Raw genomic sequence first — 19,054 nt, forward strand, 5'->3', positions numbered from 1 at the left:
TATTTACATACCATATACTGCATCCAAATCCACTGTATTTTGATAACTCATTTTTCCTGAAAGATTTTGTATTTTCCTGGCTTGCAACCTTTTTAATCCTTTTACTTCCTTTTTTCCTCCATCTACGGAAATTCTACCTTCTTTCCATCAAGATCTTATTGTTACTTGCTTTTGTTTTTTGATTCAAGAGAGATGGTATATCAGAATCACCTAAAGTTATTTTTTTAAAAGCTTACAGCCATTTGCCCCTTCTTTCCTGCCCCAATTCATGTGATCTCTTTCTGTTCCAATATATACCTATGTATAAGAGTTATAAATTGACTTGTCACATTTTCTAATCAAGTTGGAATTATTTTTATTTAGTTTTCCCTTATTTGTTTTCTCAATCAGTTTATAAATTTGATGGCATAATTTGCTTTTGTGCTTAGTAGAGTGTCTTGCCTGGAGTAGGTGCCTAGTAGAATACTTACTGATAACTTATCTGGTTCATCTAAACCAGTTTGAAAAGGTTTAAAAAATATCTTGCTTTTTTAGTACATTTTCACATAATAAAATTCACCCTTTAAAGGGTACAATCCAGTGGTATTTAGTTTATGCATGAAGTTGTGCAGCCATCATCACCATCTAGTTTCAGACCATTTTTATCACATTTGATTTGCACCTTGAAAGAAATCCCATATCATTAGCTGTCATTCCCTGTTTCCTCCTCAACCCCACAGGCCCTGGCAACCACTAATCTATCGTCTGTGTCTGTGGATTTGCTTTTTCATATAAGTGGAATCATATATTATGCAGCTTTTTGTATCTGGCTTCTTTCTCTTAGCTTAATGTTTTCAAAGTTTATCCATATTATAGCACATATCAATCATCGTTTCATTCCTGTTTTTTTTTTGTATGCTGTATTGCAAGGGTCACATTTCATTCTTTTTCCATGTGATTATTCTCTTATTGCAGCACCATTTGTTGAATTTTTGTTTGTTTGGTTTTTGTTTGTTTCTTTGGGAACTGCACCGGCCAGGAATCAAACCCAGGTCTGCTGCATGGCAGGCAAGAATTCTACCACTGAACTACCCTTCCACCCACCATTTCATTCCATTTTATGCCTAGTAAATAATATTGCATTCCATGGATTTACCACAGTTTATCTATTTCTCCATTATGGACATTTAGGTTGTTTTCTATTTTTTTTGCCTTCTATGACAGTTATGAATAACACTGCTATGAACATTTGTATAGTGTTTGTGTGGATATATGTTTTCAGTTCCCCTAGGTAGATACCTTAGGAGTGAAATTGCTAGGCAATTATATGGTAACTCTGTTTTCAACTTTTTGAGACCCTGCCAAATATTTTCCTAAGAGGTTAATATCATTTTTAGGCTCATAAGCAGTGTGTGGTGCTTCTAATTAATTCACCTTGCTGACACTTGCTGTTTTTTGTCTTATTATAGCCAAGCTAGTAGGTGCCATTGATATTGCATTGTGGCTTTGATTTGCATTTCCCTAATGACTAATGATGTTGAGCATCTTTCATGTGCTTATTGGTCTATTGTATGTCTTCTTTGGAGAAATGTTTATTCACATCTTTTGCTCATTCTTAAATTGATTGTCTTTATTGTTGAATTGTAAGAGTCTTCCTTAAATACTCTAGATGCAAGTTCCCTTTGCTTTGTTGATAGTGTTCTTTGACACGAATATTTTACTTTTAATGAAGTATAATTTATCTATTTTTCCTTTGTTTATGTATTTGGTATCATATCTATGAAACAATTGCCTGATCCAAGATTATGAAGATTTATACCTATGTACTCTTCTAAGTATGTTTATGGTCTTAGCTCTTACATTTAAGTCTTTGATCCATTTTGGCTTAATTTGTGTGTATGCTCATCTTTTTGCTTAGAGATATCCAGTTGTCCCAGCACCATTTGTTGAAAAGTCTGTTCTTTCCCTATGGAATGGTCTTGGCACCCTTTCCAAATATCAGTTGAACATAAATGTAGGGATTTATTTCTGTATTCTCAACTCTATTCCATTGTTCTATTCTTGTGCATGCACCACACTGTCTTGATTACTGTAGCTTTGTAGTAAATTTTGAGATCAGGGAGTATGAATCTTCCAACTTTGTTCTCTTTCAGTATTATTTTGGCTATTCCAGATCTCATGCATCCCCATATAAATTTTAGAATCAGCTCAATGTCTGCAAAAAAGAAAAAGAAAAGCAGCTGATATTATGATAGGGATTGTATTGAGTCTTTAGATGAGTTGGAGTAGTGATGCTATCTTAACAATACTGGTCTGCTAGTCCATGAATATGGGATGTCTTTCCATTTACTTAGCCCTTATTTAATTTCTTTCAATGATGTTTTGTAGTTTTCAGTGTACAAGTTTTGCTCTGGTTTTGTTAAATTTATTCCTTAGTATTTGATTCTTATTGATGCTATTGTAAATGGAGTATTCTTAATTTCATTTTCAGATTGTTCATTGTTAGTTTATAGAAATATAGTTGATTTTTGTGTATTTGTCTTGAATCTTGCAAGCCTGCTGAACTTGTTTATTCTAATTCGTACTCTTATTTGTTCTTTGGTTTCATTCATTCTGCCCTTCAGTAGATTTCCTTTTGTTTACTACATGCCAACTCTAGATAAATCTAGAGATATATCTTATCTCTATAAGCAAGATTTTCCTAGTCCTGCTCCTTTATGTGAAAAAGAACTTCGTATATATGTAAAATAAAATTGGACTACTCAGAAGAATAAGTTGTGAACATGTTATGCCAACATTTTCATGTGGTGCTCTCTGGCTGTAGCTTAGAAGTAAAAATTGAAGAGTGTAGTCAAGTATTAATACTTATGGCCTTACATGTAGTAAGGCATCTCAAATGTTTGTTGCAGGACTAAGTGCATGCTTGTGTTAATGATGTGTATGTATGGATGCGAAATAATTTCTACTGTTAGTAATTTCTTTACTTGCATTAATTAATAAGTGATTTTCAGTAGTGCCTCAGGAAAACTTGTGTCATTTGTTAAAAAAAATGGGTGAACAGTTTGGTAATGAGGTTGAATTTAACTGGAAAGAAATAGAAGTAAAGATGGTTCACTAGTGGGTCTATAAGTAATATTACCATAATGAAGATGACTGAAAGGGGTTGTATAGACTCATGTGTTCTACCAATTAATGCTACTAATATAAATGAGTTCTTACATGAACTACCACAAAGGTATGAAACTTGTACAAAGAGTGTATAATTTCGGGGCATGGTGGGGAAATGATATTGCATGCTGTGGACTATGTCTAACAGAAAAACATCAACAGTACCATGGCAATACCAGGAGTACATAATGGGGGGGAGGGACAAGAGTTAGGGGAGGTTTGGATTTTCTGTTTGGTGAAAGTGTGTTTATTGGCTATCTTTCTCTTGGGATTTATGAAATTATTTAAAATTGAGAGTGTTGATAGACTATTGACTTTGAACATTATACATGAGGCCCAGTAGATAGAGGTGGTTAAGAAGTAGATTGGTGAATGATGGTTTAAATATACAATCAAACATGGTGCTGCTACAAAAAGGAACGAAATTGTGAAACATCCAATGATGTGAATGAATCTATGGGATATTTGGTGAGGCAAAATAAGCCAGAAACAAAAGAGCAAATGCTGTATGATCTCATTTAGAAAATACTTATAAGAACACTGGGACCTAGATTGTAAACTCTTACGGCAGTCACAGTTAGTCCAGAGTGGTAATTGTTATTTCTGGATTTTGAGGGGCTGTTTTATATATGTATAAACTGGTATTTAGAGATAAGAATGAAGCCAGTCGGGTTGGGATTAAGGTAATTCAGAATACAGGAGTAAGGAAGACATTTCCTGTATTTTAGAACTTCACCTACTCTTTGAATCCAAAGGAAGAAAGTTTTATTATGTCTAGAACCTAAGTTTTCTGTAGCACCTACTCTAACTCAACCTATCTGGATAGATCATTTAAATAATCCAAACACAGGGAGGCCAGAAAAAGAATGAGAGCCTTTAAACCTGTATAATGACATGCCTGGATATATCCCAGAGTATATTAAGCTGATAATCAAAAAGTATTGGCAGGCTGAGCAAATACTCATTGGCAGAATTCTTGCCTGCCGTGCCAGAGACCCGGGTTCGATTCCCAGTGCTTGCCCATGCCAAAAAAAAAAAAAAGAAAAAGTATTGGCAAAGTCCCTTGAGCGATGGGAGAAAAATTATGGAACTATTAAACTTTATCACCAGGGAAACCCTGGATACTGTGCCAAACATTAGGGACACCCAAATCAATAGGCCAAGCCCTTGGCCTTGAGGCTTGCTCTTGTGAAACTTATGTATGTAGCAGAGAAGCTTAGCCTACCTATGGGCAAGACCTCTTTTGTTGCTCAGATGTGGCCTTTCTCTCTCTGGGCCGATCCTAAAGAATACCTAGGGCATTATATAAGACTACAAAGGTTTCATGAACTAGGGTAACTCTCCAAAACCTACAAACTGCAGATAAGTCTTGAAATTTAGAGGGGCCAGCCCTTCCAGAACTCATCTGGTTCCATCCCCCTTCACGTATTATCGAAAGCCCCTTCCAATATGAAAAAGTTAAAATGGGCATAGCCCAAATACCACTAAAGAGTAGGAAAAAGATCACAGGTAACGCTGGGATGGTACAGAGAAGTTCGGGTTTAACAAATGAGTATGATTGCTGAATCATTATACTAATATTTCTTTTAACCTCCAGTACTTGAGAGCAGCTGGAATAAAAACCTAAAATTGTAGGATTGTAACCCACACCAAACTCTGAAATCTGTTGTACAACTTAACTGTTACAGTATACTTTGAACTTTATTGCTTTTATCTATTTATGTTATTTAAACAGGAAGAGGAGTATAACAGAGAAGATAGGATTTAACAAATGAGTATGATTGCTGAATCATATTGATATCTCTGTTGGTCTCCAGTATCTTGGAACAGCTAGAAGAAAAAATGAAAAATCATGGAACTATAACCTGTACCAAACTTAAAATCTATCCTATAACTACTTGTTAAAATGTATTTGGAAATTTATTGCTTTTTTGTATGTATTTTATATTTGGCAATTTTTTAAAAAGTTAAAAAAAAAACGGCAAGGAGAGGGAAGAAGCAAGATGAGTAATAACTTGAATTTTGTTAATACAGACAATGTTGTGATTAAATAGATATATCCGTTGAAGAGAAGGAACAAAAGAGGAATCAGCAACCAGAGGATACTATTCCTCAAGTTCAAGCTTAGGTTTTTTAAACAGAGTCAGAATTAAACCTAAAATGGCAAATATACATGTAAATAGATGTTCAGCCTCACTAGCAATTAGAGAAATGTAGATTAAAAGCTAGCCTATGTCCTATTGATCAATAAGAATTGAATAGGATAAAGTGCATAAAGTACCCTAAAAAGTGTTCCTGATTAATAAGTTGTAGCTTCCATTCTCATATATTCTAGATGCAGTTCCTTTCACTTTCTTGATTATGCTTGATATATTTTGAATCCTTAAACTATAAATAATTATTAAATAAGATTTAAAGCAGAATTTTAAAATTGGATTTTGATTTCACTTTAGAAAAGTTTCAAGGTTTTGTTTTTGGAAATCAAATAAAGTATTTCCCCATTCTTTTCAAGTTGTAATATCAGTTGTAATAGTTTAAAAAAATCTCCTTAGTCCTCACTTTGGCAAGTGGGCTCTTAAAATACATGGAGTTAGGATTGTGACCCAGAAACGCAAATAGACAGACTCAGTAAAAGGAAGTTCTGGGAGAGCAGAGTAAAAATAAAAAATGTAAAGTGATTGCCTTACAGGTATTTAAAAATACCTACATGCAGTGCATACCTTTGTATTGAGTTTGGTTTGTTGAGTTTTTGAGCAGTAGAAGTTTGTAGAAGGAAATTAGTAGCTTAAAGAAGTCATCTGTAACTTTGGGTGCTGTGGTGTTAAATTTAAAATAACTGATAATGAACTACCTCTCAAGGATTGCTCCATTTATCTTGAGTCAGAGACTTGTTTGGCTCCTGATTTTGTGATCTTTTTTCCATTTTAAGCCTTAATCACCTTATGATTATTTCTTCAGTTTTAGAATTTCAGGCTGTCCCTTTTATTCATTCCCCCCCAAGAGCATCCAGCATGTATCAGTTTCTTATTTTTAATTCTTACTTTTATATTTTATCTGAAAGTGAATTAAATAAGGCTTTCTACCTGAGTTATTAAAAATTACTTCTTAGATATTCATATACATAGAGATTGAAATAATGCTCAGATAAATCAGTCCTAGATTCTATCATCAGATACTGTGCCTGCTGATGGATCAAAGTTGTTTTCAGTACTATTTTTTTTTTTTTTTGGCATTATGACATACTAGGGGTACTTAATTCCTTAGTTGATAATAACAATATCACTTCTTATACTTTGTTTACAGAATCTGGAAGGAGGTAAACAGAAAGGATTCCAGAAGTTCCTTCTTTATGATTTAGGAAAGAGAAAGGTTTTCCACTGACACCTTTCATTGCCTCACTCTTAACACTGATGATTATAACAATAGGAGTAGCAATGATGGCTTATATTTGTCAAGAGCTTGCTATTAGAATAATTTGGTTATATTATCATTTAATCCTCATTACAGTCCTTTGAGATGAAGATATATTGTTCTCACTTTAAAATTAAGAAACTGATGCTTACAAAGAGTGTGATTCACCCAAGAGGGTAGAGGGATTTCAGTCAGCATAATTAAAATGAATGCGTGCTCCCCCCCCCCCCCGAAGTTCAGTTAGACTGTAAACTCCTTGAAGTTAGGAATTTAACATCGTGTTTATTGCTTTATTTCAAGTACGGTACCTAGCACAATGCCAGGTTTATAGCATATGCTCATGGTTTTTTTTGTTTATTTGTTTGGGTTTTTTTGAATGAATAGATTGAGGTTCACAGTGAAGTCTGAGAGGCTGATTGATTAACCATAGCTGTAAACGTCCTGGAGGGACTCCACACTAATCTCATTTGCATTACACGCACTTTTACCTTTGCTTGAAATGTTATTTTCCCTCTGTCTGGCAAATTGCTTTTCATTCTTCAATTTCCAACGTAATTCCGTCTTTCCTGTGATGCCCTGCTTAACTATTTTAGGCAGGATTTGTGATTCCTTTCTCTGTCCTCCCACTTAAAAAAAATTTATATAATATCTATTATATTATACTTATCTTCTTCCATTTGCCTGGGGGATCCTTGTTAGGGTGGAAAGGGGTGTTGGTAGATTGTATCTTATTTGTCTCAGTTAACTTCAGTATATTGCGCAATCTGGCGTTTGATAGATGCTCAGTAAATATTTGCCTAATGAATTCATAGAAACTAAAAACAAAGTTGTAGATGACTAGTGAAGCACTTTGATTAAATCCTGTGCTTTCTAAATTATCCTTTGTTTTGTGATTTTAGGCTACCCTTTAGTTTATTAAAAAAATATTTATCTGACTGCTTTCTTTCAGATATATTCATTTTAGAGGAAATATTATAGCATCTCAAGATTGCTGCTAGGTTTTTCTAAGAAGTTGTCTGTCATTCTTTTCCTTTGGGGGGAAATTTTAAGAAAGGGGGAGAAAACCTAAATTACTGAAACATGATCATAGAGAAGCTGGATATCTAGAATAACAAATTTTTGAAGAATTTAGAATATTTTGAAGAATTTAGTATAGAAAGGGACACATTAGATTAACTTCTAAAATCCTTAAATACAGGGTAAAGTCAGAGTGCGTCAGAATTATTTCAACTCTTATACATACCACTTTCTGATTTGGATAATTTATGAGGTTTAATTGAGATAATATGAATAAAAGTGCTTGTAAATAAGATAGTGCCAAATGTTAGTTTCTGCAAAAGAAATTTTATTAAACTATGTAATTTATTGAATATAAATATTGAATTTAAAAATATTGATTTGTTTTTTAAAACCTGTATTAATTACCTATTGCTGTGTAACAGCGTGCTCAAAGTTTTAAGCATTTTCTGTGGACCAGGAGTCTGGATGTGGATTTAATTGGGTATCCTTTTACTCAGGGTGTCTCATAAGGCTACAGTAAAGGTGTTGGTGTGGGCTGCATACATTACAGGTCTCTCTGTTGGGAAAGATTGACTCCAAGCTTACTCACTTGGCTGTTGGCAGCACTCAGATCCTATCTAGCTTTTGACTGAATACCTCAGTTCCTTGCCGCATGGGCCTCACCATCTGGCATCTCACAACAAGACCGCTGACTTCCCTTAGAGTGAGAAAGAGGGTACCCAAGACAAAAGCTATAGTCTCTCATCTCAGAAGTGACATGCTATCCCTTTTGCCATATTCTACTTCGTAGAATCATCACTAGATTCTAGTGGCATGCCCACACTCAAGGGGATTATTCAAGGTCATGAATACTAAGAAGATGGCATCACTGGGGGCCATCTTGGAGGCTATCTACCACAGTGACCTGTAGGATTAGTATGAGGATTTGAGTGTTACAAAGTGAGAAAATTAAACAGAAAAATAAGTTCAGGGAGTAAGTTGAGTGGTTTGCATACTTTTAATGCATAAAGGGTAAATTGCCCAAAAATTAATAGTCAAGAATAGAAATAGTTTGTGAAGAGTTAGCAGAAAAATGTAATAAGGCATAAATTGGAACGATTTACATATTAATAGAAAATATTACTATATAAAGTGTGTTTTCATGGGATCATTTCACCTTTTACTATAGATTTCTCATTTCTGGATTGATTCTTTTACAGAACTCTTATGCTGTTTGAGGATCGTTTAATAAAATTCCACTCAGGGAGGATTCTTATTTGAATATTTAGGATTTAATAGTGATTGAGCAGAAAAGCTTAAAGTTTACTTACAAGGTCAGAATGAACTTGAATAGGGAATATGTTCTTAATTTAACTTTTCATGTGCAAGCAGGGAGACTTCCCTTGTGCTTTTTTTCCTTCCTGGATCAATTTTAATGAGAAATGTGCATGACATATAAGGAAAACTTTGAAACTTTGAGAAAGGTTGAGAAAATATTTTAAAGATGCCTTTTCCCAGGTTATTTATTGGTTTGATATATTTTGCGCTTATAATTGAAAAAAATGCAGTATTTTACAGCAGGTTTATGTTTATACAAAAAGATGAGCACAAAGTATAGAGTTCCCATAGACTGCCTACACACACACACACTTTATTAATATCTTGCTCTTGCATTGGTGTGATACATTTGTTACAGTGTGATGAACCAGTATTGATACAGTTATTAGCCTTCAGTCCATGGTTTACATTAGGGTTCACTCTGTTGTACAGTTCTGTGTGTTTTGAGAAGTACTTAATTTTAGGTATCCACTATTATGGTATCGTACAGAATAGTGTCATTGCTCTAAAAATGCCCTGAGTTTCACCTATTCATTCCTTCTCTACCCACCCTCCCTGAACCCATGGAAATCGCTGATCTTTTTACTGTTTATAAATCTCACCTTTTCAAGAATCTCATATAGTTGGAATCATACTGTATATAGCCCTTTCAGACTGGCTTCTTTCACTAAGCAGATGCATTTAAGGTTCCTTCATATTTATTTTTTTTGTGGCTTGAGAGTTCTTTTTGTTTGTTTTTTAATTGCCATATAACATTCCATTCTATGGATGTACCGGTTTGTCCATTCACTTATTGAGAGACATCTTGGTTGCTTCCAATTTCTGGCAAATTATGAAAAACCTGTTAATAAATATTCATGTACAAGTTTGCTGGGCATACATCTTCAACTCATTTGGGTAAATACCCAGAAGCACTATTGTTGGAGCATATGGCGAAACTATGTTTAGCTTTTTAATTGAGTTGTTTGTTTTTTTATTGTTGAATTTTAAGAGTTCTTTATATATTTTGGATACAAGTCCTTTATTGGATATGTGTTTTTTGCAAATATTTTCTCCCAATCTGTGTCTTCCCTTTTCATTTTATCAATGTCTTTTACAGACCAGGGATTTTTAATTTTAATGAATTCAACTTACCAATTTTTTCTTTCATGGATTCTGATTTTGTGTGAAACTCATTACCAAACCCAAGTTCTCCTGTATTACCTTCTAGAAGTTGTATAGTTTTTTGCAATTTACACTTGGATCCATGATCCATTTTTGTAAATTTTTATGAAAGATCCTTGTCTGGATACATTTTCTGCAGGTTGATTTCTGATTGTTTCAGCTCTATTTGTTGAAAATGTTATCCTTTTTCTTCATTGTATTGGCTTTACTCCTTTGTCCAAGACCAGTTGACTGTATTTGTGTGGGTCTGTTTTCTACTCTCTTTTCAGTTCCATTGCTCTATTTGTCTTGAGTATTGTAGCTTTACAATAACTCTTTAAGGCTTGGATTATGTTAGTCTTCAAGCTAATAATATTGTTGGCTGTTCTAGGTCTTTTTACATGTAAGCTGTAGAATCACAAAATTCTAAAATTTAGAATCTGTGATTTTGATTGAGATTACCTTGAATCCATAGATCAAGTAAGAACAGATGTTTTAATAATATTGAGCCTTCCTATCTACGAACATGAAATAGCTCTTCATTTATTTAGGTGTCCTTTGATTTCTTTTATCAGTTTTTTAGTTTTCCTCCTAGAGATCTATGTACATATTTTGTTAGATTTTTACCTGTTTGTTTTTTTTAGTGTTAATATAAATTGATTTTGTATTTTAATTTCAAAATCCAGTAGTTCATTGCTGGTATATAGGAAAGGTATTGACTTTTGTATATTAATCTTGTATCCTGCGATCTTGCTATAATTACTTACTAGTTTGGGAGATTTTTCTTGTTGTTAATTCTTTGGGATTTTCCACATGGACAATTTTATTACAAAGATAATTTAATTTCCTCCTTCCTGTTCTGTATACATTTTATTTCCTTTTCTTGCCTTGTTGCAGTCCTTATTAGCTAGGACTTCCCAGTACAGTGTATAATAGGAGTGGCAAGAAGGAATGTCTTTGTCTTGTTCCCCGTCTTAGGTAGAAAGCATCTAGTGAGAAATGATGAGAAAACCATTAAGTTTGATGTTAGCTGCAGGTTTTTTAATAGATTTTCTTTATGAAGTTGAGGACATTTCCCTATATTCCTAATTTGCTGACAGCTTTAATCATGAAAGCATGTTGGATTTTGTCAAACGCATTTTCTGCATGTGTTGATATGATCAGATCATATAAACTTTTTAGCCTGTTGATGTAGTAGATTACATTAGTCAATCTTCAAATGTTGAAGCAGCCTTCCGTACCTGGAATAAGACCCACTTAGTCATGGTATACAGTTAGTTTTATACATTGTTGAGTTCGATTTGCTAATAGTTTATTGGGGACTTTTCTGAGAAAAGAAAAGTTCATGAGAGAGATTGGTTTGTAGTTTTCCTTTCTTGTAATATCTTTATCTGGAAGTTAATATATTTTCAGTCAAAATTTCAGAGAGATGTTGAGGATACTTGAAATAATGTTCCTGAAATTTATCTAAAATATAAATAAGAAAACTCTGAAGACCTTGATTAAATGGAGAGGGAAAAACAGACATGCTTTATCATATGCTAAACATAGTCTCAAGCCTCAAAAGCCAAAACACAACTCTATCAAGATATTATGATATAGAACAGAATGACTCTAAAATTAACCCTGCTGTTAATCTGTCTCTGCAAATAAAATATATAATCAATATATAAAATATATCACATAAACTATTTAAGTAAATTCTGTATTTTTAGACCTTCCCAAACAATTTTAAACAGTGACAGTGACTCTAATAATATTATGATATTTTGAGACTTTGTTTTAAGACTAATTTTAAAAAGAATATTGTTTACCTTAAATATAATCTGGGTTGCTGGCTAGATAATTCATCTTGCTTTTATTAGTCTTTTCATTAAGAATGATAAATATTTTTTCTACTAGACTACTGTCACAATGACTTTAAACAAATTATTTCTGTTAATGTAACAGGTTTTATTTTACTTTTGGTAGTAATTAAAGATTGTTGATCTTTTGTCAAAGTTTAGTTATCTTTTTCACAAGGTCGTCAGGAGAAAATATAATTTAAAACTTGTGAGCTCTAAATCTGACTGTTAGAGAAAAAAGCACCAAATTGAGGGCACTAGACTTGAAATATATTCTAGAACTTTAGCCGTAAGTCCCTTAGGAGACTGGTAGTATTTTGAGTGCTATCTAGATCCAGAAAGAGTATGGTTTTCTTCTTCCCTAGTCCCCCCGAATAAGTTTTAGTATGATTCAGGTTTGGCTCTGTATATCAGAGTAATACCAAAAACTCTGTGGTGTGTTTCTCTGCACAGGTGGTAATTGCTAAGATGTGGATTCCACTATTTTAGAGAGCTGCTTTAGGTGTCTGCTCTCTGAAGCACTCTCCATATTAGAATCACCTGAAGATTTTAAGACTCCTGTTCGTCAGCCTTTCTCCTGACAATTAGAGTTTCGAGGAATGGACCCCAGGCATAAGTATTTGTTTAAAATTTAGCAGGTGAGTCACGTATGTAGCCAAGTTTGAGAAGCATTGCTCTGTGTTGCTCACTGGGCGTCTTGTTAAATGCAGATTGGGTTTAGTAGATCTAGAGAGTGGGATTTGAAAGTCCACTGTGATGCTCCTTGGAAGAGCAAGGTTATATTCTACAATTGCTCTTGTATTCTAAAATTGCCTTGATAGACGATTGTGATACCTTTATTCAAAAAGACCTGTTCTGCTCTTCATCTTTTTTGTTAGGTGAGTGTATATATACATATTTTCGTTTAACGCTCACAGCACCCCTGCAAGAGAATAGTAGTTCGTGTTGTTTACGGAAAATTCAGATAGGCAGAGAGAAGAAAAATAAAATTGGGTAGCTTTCTGAAATTTTGACTATGTTTAGTTATAGGTTTCTCTAAGACTCCAAGGGAAAGTTAAAGCTTTAAGATGAAATAAATTTAAAACTTTAAATGGCTATGTAAACTTTTTTTTTTTGTATGATGGGGGTCACATTTCATTCTTTTTCTATGTGAGTATCCTGTTATTGCAGCACTGTCTGTTGAATATTTTTTTGTTTGGTTTTTGTTTGTTTGCTTGTTTTTGGGGGGAAGTTCATGGGCCAGGAATCGAACCCGGGTCTCCACTATGGCAGGCAGGAACTCTGCCACTGAGCCACTGAGTTTACCCTGTTATGTAAATTTTTACGTACTTATTTTTTTTTTATTTAATTGACATCAGTTTACAAGATTAAAGAATTTTTAAGCAAACACTAAAATACTGTATTCTTTTTCTTTACCCCCAAGTAATAATCATTATTATTTCAAAAGGTTGTCTTTCAGCATGTAAACATTTTATGTAGTGGCAGTTAGAATATGTATAAGGTTTTTTATGTATAAGATTTTTGTATTTTATTCTTATTATGATAAATATTTATGATTCTTTCCTCGTGGTAGCCATATTGCCTTTCAGAAGGTCACATGATGCTTCCAGAAATGAGTGAATATATTGGTTTTGGTGTGCCTTGTCATTGTTGGATATTAGCTTTAAACTTTTTTGTGTGCAGTGGGAGGAAGGTACCTTGTTAACAGTATGTAAAATGTCTTACCAAAGTTGCTTTAGATTTTTCTGTTTTTCTCAACTATGCATTTACCATTTGCATTTTTGTGTGAATTATACTTTGCTCATCATTCTATTGAAATATTGATGATTTTTGTATGAATTGTCAGAAATATTGGTGTGGTTTAGCTGCTACCCTCCAGACTGTTCTTTAGAGGCATGTTTAAGAAGTCTGTCTTTTTGCTTTTTTATTGTAAAGGTAATCTATGCTCTTTACAAATATTTTGGACTGTGGAGAAAATGCCTGTAATCTTGTCACCCTAATGTAGCTACTGATTGCTTTGGCGTTTTCTTCTGGTCTTTTCTGAGCAAATGCATTTTAGTTGTAGTCATACTTCTCCTACAATATTTGTTTTTTTATTAAAGGTGGGTGAACATATAACACTTCTGACTATCAAGTGAACCATATTTTATTTATTATTGCATGTTTAGGTTTTATTTATTTGATTTATGTTTGCAGTCCTCTTCAGCCTCGTTTATTATAGAATCTTCTTAAATCAGAAACCAGTCTTCACTGAGATTTGTTTTTGACTTTCCTAGATTTAAAGCCACCATTTATTCAAAAAATTTTAAGTGGACCTTATCTGTGGTGCAATAATTGTCCAGATTTTATACAGGAATTATTGAGTTGGGACCACAAGGAAGTTATAGTTTAAAGAAGTGGAAGGCTATTGAAGGTATTACTTCAGAAATGATTGGAGAAGTTTGGGCATCTTAAAAAAAAAAACTTATTTTTTTTTCAGTTGCTGCCTCTCTTCAGTGGCCAAGGTTGCATTCAAAACAGTGTAGCCATTGCCAACATGGGCATTACATCTTGGAAAGCAAAAAAGAGAAATTATCTGTACCAGTAGGTACAGATTATAAGATGTTTAAGCAATAAATTTCTGAAGTAATTGGTCAGATGTAGTCCTTCAGAAACTTGAAACCACTGGAGGGAAGTCTAAGGATAAGGTAAAGGAATAGAAACTTATATTACAGGTACTTCACAGAGCTATTATTTTATGTATATCCTGTCCTGAAATTGTTAGTGTCTTCACTTAAACCTTGTTAGCTGTCTTTCCAGACTTCTTACAACTGAAACCGAATAGCATACCCTAATTGCCTAGTTCATTATTTCCTACCCAGCATTCAGGAGAATGCTGTTGCCACTTTGGGCAGGTTAGTTCTTCATTGTGTTGTGTGGGACTGTCCTGTGTATTAGTGTACCCCTCACAACTTTCAGTTGCAAACCCAGGCATTATGAGTACTAAAAATGCCATTACTTGGTTCTTTGGGTTAATGAGAAAGTGCCACCTTCTATTGAGAATTTAATTCTATTGAGAATTCATTGATCTAGTCCCTAGAAGAATATCAGTTAGATGTTTTTAAAATAAATTAATGACTTGCTATAGTGTTTAAGTCGAAGCTTTGTATTGGACATGAATGAAAAGGCTTAATGTACAGTATGTTAGGAAAACAAATGGAAGGGACATGGGTTTTCTTTCTTCATTCCAACAGTCAATAGTTTAGCAATGGAGAATGCATTCAAGAGTAAGACTTACTATAATATTTTTGGAGAGCAACTTTATACTTCTGTTCCAATCAAAATTTTAAGTGCACATGTTCATTTCTCGTTAATCCCAATTCTGGTCTAAACTATACAATTTTTGGAGGGTTATAAAAATTCATGTGGTGTGATGTTCATTTGCAGTACTCTTGGAATAACAAAAAAAAAACCCCAAAATATAAAAAGCCAACCAATAAACCAAAAGAAAATCCAATATATACATATACATATATATATATGTATAGTGTATTAGTTTCCTAGGCTGCTTAAAGCAAATACCGTGAAATTTTTTTGGCTTTAATTGTTTAGTTTACGATTTTGAGGTCAAGAAATGGCCACACCAAGGAGACCAGCTGCTGGTGATCCTTGGCCCCTCTGCCATATGGCATCTGCTGGTCTTCCCCTTCTTTTCTGGTATTTTGTTGATTTCAGCTTCTTGCTTCCATGGCCACTTTTAACTGAAGTAGCCTCATCAAAAGGTCTTACAATGGGGCGGGCCATGGTGGCTCAGCAGGCAAGAATGCTTGCCATGCCAGAGGACCTGGATTCGATTCCCAGTGCCTGCCCATGTAAAAAAAAAAAGGTCTTACAATGTATCTTCCTCCACTGGGGTGCATGCATGCAGCTAGACCACTATGTGGACATAAATAAGGAAATGGTTAAATGGTTTATGGTACATACTATACATCTATTTTTTTAAAAAGGAAGTAGGTTTTTATATACTGGATAAAATGTTAACAAATTATATTAAAGAAAAAAGGAAGTTACAGAATAGCATGACTAGTATGATAACATTTTTGCATAAAAAATGTGTGCGTGCGTATGTGTGTAGGTGTAAATAAGCCTGGAAGGTAGCTGCTTATTTTGTTTAAACAAATACATTTTTAAAAGTAGAACCAGGGCTTTCCAAGATTGAAATTGTTTTTCCCTTCTTGTATCTTCATTACAGTTATTGGGTCCAATCTGTATACACATTTCCCATATTCTTTTGCCGTTCTTATTGCTTCTGTGATAGTTCATCTCCTTATTTCTCTATACCTGGATCATTACAGTAATCTATAAGACTGGTCTTGCTGTCAGCTTCAGACCATTCCATTTACTGCTAAACAATGCCTTGAGAGCATATGATAGTCAGGATTAGTATTTTTATCTTAAATGCTCTTGCAAAAACGATTGTGTATTATGTATTTACAGTTGTAGACAGTATACCCCAATAAATATGCTGTTTTACCAGTTTTTACCTCTTCACTCTGTAAAGAAATAGGCCTTTTTCTTATTTATTTATTTTTGGTAGTGGAGAGAAGGGAAGAAGAGAAATAATAGGAGCTGATACCACTGTCTCAGTGCTGATGGTCTGTCCCCAAATAATTGTATAAACTCGCACACTGAACAATTCTTCCAGGAAGGGAGAATGTTAAAAATAGCAAGACAGGTTATAACCAAGATTTAAAATAGATATAATTATTTATACAGGCCTGAGAGAAGGGAACATGTTTATCTGTATGGTGAGTTGTGTTTTATGATAGAAATTCTATAATAAGTGAGCATGTGCTCTTCTTCTAATATCTTTAAGTTCTTTGTGTATTTTATTCTTTTGATGTCTTTCATTTTCCTTTTGAGAAATTCTCAGCTGAACTAAGGAAATAAGATTTTGCTGTTTGATCTGTGTCTAGACAAGCATTGTATGAAGACTATAGGAATCTGTAGAAACTTATAAGAAATTACTCAATGAGTTACTCCTCTTAAGAACAGAGTTTCCTATTTGGAGGAAATAGCAGGGAAGATACAGCACCTTGAGCATCTTTTCCAAAGAATACCCATCAGATTCTGATATGGCCTTTCACTTATTACCCTTGTCTCTTTGAGAATCTTTTTTTTTTTTTTTTTTTTACATGGGCAGGCACCAGGAATCAAACCCGGGTCCTCTGGCATGGCAGGCAGGCGTTCTTGCATGCTGAGCCACTGTGGCCCGCCCGAGAATCAGTTTTAATGAGCCATTATTAATAAAGGATGGTGTCATATCCCTTGTTTAGAATAGTTGCTTTAGAGAAAGCAAATTGGAGATAACCATGATTATTTCCTACACCCTCGGGTCCAAACCTTTCCTTTTCTTTAAGACTGCCCACTGCCTCCTCCTTTAAGAAAACATCTATGATTTCCTTCCCGCTTTTCCCACTCAGAAACAATTTCTCCCTCTGAACATACTTGGATCTTGTTTTTGACCCTTTTACTTGCCTTCCTTGTATTCAAATTGTGTGTGTGCTCATTTTATCTACATTCTACATTGGAAACTCTTTCTAGAGTAGGGTACATGTCTAATTTTTCTTGTGTCTCTCCCAGTATATAATACAATGCCAAACATAGACTGTAGATGCTTAGAAATATTCCCTGATGAAACGATTTTTTGTGTGTATGAAATTTACATAGGAAAAAGTCAATGAACTTCAGATGTCACTGTTTTTCTACCCTCTTGAAATGTCTTTCTTTCCTAGAGGAAAATTAGCAAAAATTAGAAAGGTGATAGCCATTGACTGAAGTTAGGGACACAGTATATTGAAGAAAGCATCAAGTGTGGATAGGCAGTCAACTTTGTAAACCCTGTAGGTGATGCTAATATGAGTTTGAACTTTATTCTGTAGTTAAAGGGGAAAATTTTGAGGTGAGTCATTTAATCAAATTTATGTTTTGAATGAATTAGTTTGTACAATGATGAGAGAATGTCTAAAGATGGTAAGACTGGAAACAGGCTATATCTCAGGAGTCCAGATAAGGAATCCTGTGATCCTAGATCAAAGGCAGAATAATAGAATAGAAGAGAACTAATTTAAGAAATAGAGGTAAAATTGGTAGGTCTTTTTGGTGCCTTATTTGATGTGGGGTAAGGAAGAGGGAGACATCTTGTTTAGGCTTTAGGGAATGGATTAAGTGCTGATACTTAAGTTAGAAAAGGAATATGAGGAGAGTAGCAGTAAATTTAGTGCTGAGATTAATTTTGGAGCATCCTAAGTTTGAATTGTCTGTGGGACAGCCAGTTAAAGATGTCCAGCATCATTTGTTTATATAAGTCTCAGGCTCACAGAGAGGTCAGGGTTGAGAGCCATCAGCATGCAGATTCAAAGTAAGAGTGGCTAATATTTACCCAGGAAACTATGTATCATGGAGTTTGTGAACTTTAAAAATCTGTTCATTCTTCAGTGCTTTCTTTGGTGTCTCCACTAGCTAACAGATTTGTTATGATTTACTTTCTGTAATTTTTAAAGTACAAAAACATCTCCTTAATTTTAATGTAATCATGAGGGGAAAAAAATGAGAGCAATCCAAATTGAAGAGAAGTCTGCAAAATAATTGGCGTTGGCTCTTCAAATGTCATTGTCATGAAAGATTAAAAACATAGGTTAGAGAACTGTTATAGATTAAAGGGGATTAAAAGAGAAATGATAAGCAAATATAATGTAATCTTTGGTCCTGGATAGGGGGAAAAACAGCTTTAGAAGACATTATTGGGACAGGTATGAAAATATGAGTATGGGCGTATGGCCTTTATGTTAGATAATTTATCAACGTTAGATTTGAGTGTGATAATTTATCGTTGTATAGGAGAATGTCCTTGTTCTTAGGAGAAGCACTTAGGGTAATGTGTCATAATGTAGCTAACCCAAGTGGTTCAGCACACAAAAAAGTGTTTATATGTAAGAGATGCAGGAATAAAACAAATTTGACGTTATGTTTTTTCAAAGTATCTACAAACAATAAAATGTAGTGTCCCAAACCCCTTCAGAGTTTCTATATTTCCCTTTGAGAATTACTGATGTCTAGAGAGATGAGCTTCAGACCAGGAGTAGACATGAGTGAACACCTCATTTCACTTGTGTTTAGGAGGAAGAGGTCAA

General features: G+C 34.1%; 1 protein-coding gene and 1 pseudogene across 9 annotated transcripts in view; both read left to right on the top strand.

Annotated features, from left to right (window-relative positions):
* NIPBL (NIPBL cohesin loading factor) overlaps positions 1-19,054 on the top strand; it is a 230,179-nt gene that overhangs the window by 23,699 nt on the left and 187,426 nt on the right. The window contains exon 2 of one of the 8 annotated variants that reach the window (XM_077116992.1): positions 12,336-12,520. The exons of 6 other annotated variants lie outside the window; for them this stretch is intronic. The gene's annotated coding sequence lies outside the window, so the exon portion shown is untranslated. Of the gene's footprint in view, positions 1-11,946; positions 12,521-19,054 lie in introns of those variants that run through there. One more of the 8 variants, XM_077116991.1, reaches the window with a different exon arrangement.
* The window catches only part of LOC143647237 (shugoshin 1-like), a 59,879-nt pseudogene that overhangs the window by 6,085 nt on the left and 34,740 nt on the right, over positions 1-19,054 (top strand). The gene's annotated exons all lie outside the window — the stretch shown is intronic.

Source organism: Tamandua tetradactyla, chromosome 9 (assembly GCF_023851605.1).
Source record: "Tamandua tetradactyla isolate mTamTet1 chromosome 9, mTamTet1.pri, whole genome shotgun sequence".
Taxonomy (NCBI): domain Eukaryota; kingdom Metazoa; phylum Chordata; class Mammalia; order Pilosa; family Myrmecophagidae; genus Tamandua; species Tamandua tetradactyla.